The 5585-nt window shown below is 44.0% G+C and overlaps 1 pseudogene; it reads left to right on the top strand.

The window, feature by feature from the left end:
* The first annotated feature begins 1477 nt into the window (after positions 1 to 1477).
* On the top strand, positions 1478 to 4442 carry LOC147978237 (FBD-associated F-box protein At5g44490-like; annotated as a pseudogene).
* Positions 4443 to 5585: the final 1143 nt, after the last annotated feature.

Genomic DNA, 5585 nt, shown 5'->3' with positions numbered 1-5585 from the left:
GTCTACTGTTATGTATGGGAAGAACATGCGCTATAATATTGATAATGCAAATGAAAGTGATCGTTTGATTATTAAATCATGCCACTAATAAGATAAGTTCTTGTCACTTATTTCTTCACAAATTTCCATTGTTCAGGTTCGGACTTGATTTGTTGAGCTATTTTAATTTATGTATGAGAGAAATGAAATACTTTATGAGTTGTATGTCGAAACTTTGATCAGTTCGTTGTGGAATAATGTCGGTGATTTGGATTCTTAACTAATTTATGATAGGCTTCCCTTTTGGGGGCTCTCATTTGGTTTTATGTTCTTTTTTCTTACCAGATAGAAGATACTTAATGTTGGTATCCTAGAGTTTTACTTACTAGATATAAATAGAAATGAGACTTATTTATTGAGAATTTTATCTGTAGTTTGTGTCAGTGCCCTCATACTTCTCACATGAAACCTTGAAGAAAAGCATAATGAATGATATAAAAATGTTGGTGGCGCGGAAAAAATATAAAGTCGAGGGTACAAAAGTATTAGGATCTCCATGCCGGCGGATGTAGTGGGTTGCACTGATTGCAGTTACTTCTTTGCCGTTATTTGTTGTTACTGCCATAGTTCATTTTTCGTGCTTATCATACCTCATGAATACACTTGAGTGAAATTGGGGATAGTATATATGCATTCTTCCAGAGTTTCAAGAAGGATAGCAGAGAAATATTTCTTGGGGCTGTGACATAGCTGTGTGGTACTTCTACATCTGTAGCATTTACAGTTCATGTACTTACAGCTTAATGCAAGCATTGTGATTAGTTACAGATTTCCTTTGATTTAAATTTCTAAATGTTAACAACAATGACAACTTGTGACATCCCTAAGTTTAATTTCCATTGAGAGAGAGTGGGTGATGGATTATGAGATGGAACGAAATTAAAATCCAACTGACCTGGCCATGGCTGGTTGTCACAGAATCCTTGTGATATGTTCTACTTTGACTTGGAATGTGCGGCTATGATAATGTAAGTGATGAGTTTTTTTCCCGAATCTTCTATGGGAGGTCAGTCAGAGGTGAGTTGTAGACCAAGAGCTGGTGGGCAGCAGGGCATGCACGCGCACGAAGAACAAATCTGAACCACGCCCCTGCTTCTATTGGTTTCTACATAGAGCGTCTAGCTTAGAACTTAGACCAGTTGGTCGCTGTCAAGGTCGCCAAGGTGGTCTTACAGCAACGCCGTGGGGATTTCTCGTGATTTTATGTAGACAAGCCGCAAGCGGTGGTGGTGATTTGCTGGGTGGTGTTGCTGCTTTGGGGAGAGACGATGGTCCTATTGTGGGGATAGCCAACGACAATACATTGACTACAGACTCATCGCGGACTCGTAGTGAACCTGGATGCAGTGAGCCTGATTCGTGGATCGATGGCAGGTCTTGACGTTGTTAGAGTTTGGATTGAATGGTTGTGGGGGGTGGTGTGCTTGGTTGGGTTCCCATGGAAGAATGTGGCCTCCCCGTGGATCTGGTCGTGGCCATCACAGAGGACATTGTCGCCCTTCCCCGAGGAGCAAGGATAGTGCAGGCGGCAGCAGGGGTTAGGGGTAGATGCGGGGAGGGATGTCGGCATCTTCTTGAGGTCATCGTGATGAAAGCCTTGATGACCCGTCTGTATCAATGGAGGTGGAAGAGCATGAAGTCGAGATTGGATAGGAGTTTGAGTTCTTGTTGGCCCCGGATGGTTCCCACTTTAGGCTCCGTTCGGTTTGCAGGGAGAGAGAACTAAGGAAAGAAAACTTTGTAGGGATATGGCTGATGGCTACCGGATTGCCATGGAGTCTAGAAACACGGGAACCAAAAAAATTAGACTGTTCGTGTTGCAGGAAGATATGCCTATGAAGCAGTACATGACCACAATATTTTATGTCTTTCTGAGTGGAGTACAATGCATGCATGAAGTTTTTTTATTGAACTGGTCACCGGCTCGCCTCAGGCTTTCGTCAAAACATGAGATCTGAATGGATTCTATCTTTCAAGCAAAATCAATACGAGAAGGCCTTGTTTCATTTGAAGTATTCTTCATGCTTTCTGTGAACCGAACACCACCAAGGCAAAATTTCCTATGAACGACAGTTCCTTTAAAAGTCCTACATATTTCCTGTGAACCAAACGCACCCTTAGAGATGTATTTTTTCACGTGCCAAGTTGATTCTAAAATGGATAGGGGCTTTTCTGCAGAAGTGCATGCCGAACAAAAAATATGACCTCCCTTTATTAGTAGGATAGATGTCATATTCTTTGTTATTGTTGGTTCGGTGAAATTTCCTAATACTTGATTGTTGCGCTGCTAATTAGAGCACCCAAGATTCACCCAAAATGAGAGGATGATAAATGAAAGATACTGATATAAATTTTGAGGAGCCCGTTGGCAACGCACGGGCGTTTTACTAGTTAGAAGTAGAGATTGTGGAGTAGCAGGTTGGGTTACCCATTGGCCATAGTCTTAGGGAGATTGTGGAGTAGCAGGTTGCGCTACCCATTGGCCGACCCAAACGGAAGAAAACTACGCCTGCCTATTGTCTGTTTGGGTGGTCAAACGAACAGGTGTTCGCCCCATGTCCGCCATTCCATGGCTAGTGCACCCAATGGAGCAACCCATTTGGCCTGTCCTGGCCTTTTTTTATCAATTTATCATTTTGTATACACATTGTATATTTTTTATACATAAGTAATATTTTCATATACATGTTTAATATTTTTTTAAATATATGATTAACATTTTTAACACATGTATTTTTTATGCCTACTTGTTTTGTATAAACATAAACAATCATACTACATTTTTTGTATACATCAGGAACTTTTTTCATATACATATTTAACATTTTTTAAATACATAATTAAAACCAAACTTTGGTTCCCCATTCCTATATCCCTCCCAGCCAAACCAGAACCCACCCGTGCGCAAGCCGCCGGCCGTGGAGGAGGCGTCGGAAACGCGCGCTCGCAAGAGGCGTAGATCTGATGGAGAACCACCGGGAACGGCAACTTGAGCGGCGAGGAACAGGGAAGGCTCGATGACCTGGACTTCATCAGCCGTCTCACCGATGCCTTGCTAGGCACCGTCATCTCCCTCCTCCTCACCAAGGACGGTGCGCACATGCAGGCCTCCTCCCGCCGCTAGCGTCCCCTCTGGCTCTCACCTAATGCCCCGCTCAACCTCGGGGCAGACTGGAGTCTCTCAGACAGCGACTCCCACGTCGCGCTAGTCTCCAGAATCCTCTTCGCCCGGCCCGGCCCGCCACTTCTTGCTCCTCATCTCCCTCCAGCCTGACATCCTAGGCGTGTTGACGGCTGGTTCCGCTCCGGGTCCCTCGCTGGCCTCCCGGACCTCCAGATCTCCAACTTGCAGTGGCGCCGGCACTGCCCGCTGCCGCTGCCATCGCACGCGCTGATCCGCTTCACGCCCACGCTCCGCGTGCTCAGGCTTTGCGACCGCCGATTCTCCGACCTGGTCGCGCCGCCCACTTTTCCGCACCTCAAAAGGCTCCTCTTGCACAATGTCAGTATCTCGGAGGACTGCCTCCAAGGCATCATCTCCAGATGCACCGTTTTGGAAAACGTCTCACTGTACAAAATGGCATTGGCCCGCCTTTGTATCAGCTCGCTGACTATCAGGTCCATGGGCTGCTATGCTCATTATTAACAAGGTTTCGAGGAGCTGGTCATAGAGGACGCCCCTTTCCTTGAGAAGTTGCTAGTAATTTGTCCACACAATGATCCGGAGGCCATCCGGGGAAATACTGGGTTTGTTCTCTGAAGACATATCCACACTCTACAGTGGAACCACAGTCTTTCAGGTAGCATCCTGAACAGTCACAAATTCAGCATTCCTATTCCTATATGCAGACTATTTTCTTATACCACACTGCTTACATTTTTCTCCAGAAAATGGTTGCCGTCAGCTTGGCAACCAAAATGCACACAATGAAGATTTTGGTTCTTCACTCTGTTGGTCCTAATCTGGGTGTGGCTATTGACTTCCTCAAGTGCTTCCCTTTCTTCGAGAAGCTTTATGTCATTGTGGGTGTTTATAGCTGTTGCTCTAAACTTCAAATTAACCATTTTCCATTGGGTCAGAGTTATGACAAGTAAACTAGTATTAGTATTTTGCTGCTAACTTGTTAGCAACTGCCTTCATATCGTTTCTTTTCCCTATCCCCAGTTGCATCATCAACAAGAGGATTTGAATAATGCGCTGGACTATGGCCCATTGGATCCGGTTGAACGCCTTGAGCTCCACCTAATTAAAAGTGCTAGTGTTGCTGAACTACAACGGCGATGAAAGGCTGTTCGTTGACTTTGTGAAATTCTTTATTTTGAACGTGAAAGTGCTAAAGAAGATGGAAATCAGAGTCCTTTACAACTGCAACGACAAGTGGATGCATCGGCAACGTAGGTAGCTACAAGTTTTTTCTTTTTTTTGAAAATGAGGATGACCCCCGGCCTCTGCACATCTAGAAGATGCATGCGGCCATTTTATTTATTATTCACAAAAACCTTACAAAGAAATACATTAATAAGTCTGAAGCCACCATCTTTGCAACATCTGTCGCTACTCCTATCTAACTGATGAAGGGGGTGCCGAGAGTCCAGGCCAAATACCAAACAGACCTTGCACCAATGCCTAACATCTAAAACCCGAGGCCCCAACTAAGCCACCTGCTCTTTTTCTTTGCAAAGGAGGAATATCTCTGGCCTATGCATCAGTCGATGCATGCAGCCATATTATTAGAAACCACAATAGAGTCTTAACATCCAAGAAAGCTCAAAATCCGAGAAAAAAAAGAAAATTAATATGTAAAGTGCCACAACCGGCAATAAAGCGCCACATCCGGCGATAAATAACAGGCTACGATGTCTACACACCCAGCCTATTATTAACTCGCCATCCAAATCGGCTGAAGATATCCCGTGCTACCCAATAACCATAGGCCCCCTGTAGTCCGCATGAGTGAGTAACGACCACATACGGATCCAGCCTGTAACTCTGTAGATAACCTGCAAAAAAAATGGTGAATGTTGTACCATTAAAAGACATATCATTTCTAGTGTTTCATATAGCCCACAATAAAGCACACATCCCTATCCGAATATGTTTAGCTATGTGTATGTCTACTCCGTAGAGTCACGTCCCAAATAACGTGTTTAAGCTCATTGGTGGTTGGATGTTAAAAGCTATATGAATAGATCGCCATAAAAATTTTGCAAGTGGACACTCGAGAAAGAGGTGTTTAATCGTTTCGTTTTGATCACAAAAACAACACCTGGGGTTACCAACCCAATTCCTTTTCATCGGATTATCTTTGGTCAAGATGACTCCTTTGTGGATGAACCACATAAAGATCTTGATGCGGAGTGGAACTTTAATCTTTCATATGTGCAAAGACCTCGACAATGGCCCGGAGTCAATTAAGTCCAAATACATGGATTTCACAGAGAATAATCCATTTTTGGTTAATTTCCAACTAATTTTATCCGCCTGGTCTCAAAGTTGAACATACATCAACCTATGGACCAGGTGTAATCAAGCATTCCAACGTTCC

The sequence above is a fragment of the Triticum urartu genome, chromosome 3A (assembly GCF_056163025.1).
Source record: "Triticum urartu cultivar PI428250 chromosome 3A, HENAU_Tu73, whole genome shotgun sequence".
Taxonomy (NCBI): domain Eukaryota; kingdom Viridiplantae; phylum Streptophyta; class Magnoliopsida; order Poales; family Poaceae; genus Triticum; species Triticum urartu.
Note: the sequence above shows the minus strand (reverse complement) of the source record. Positions and strands in the feature narration are given on the sequence as shown.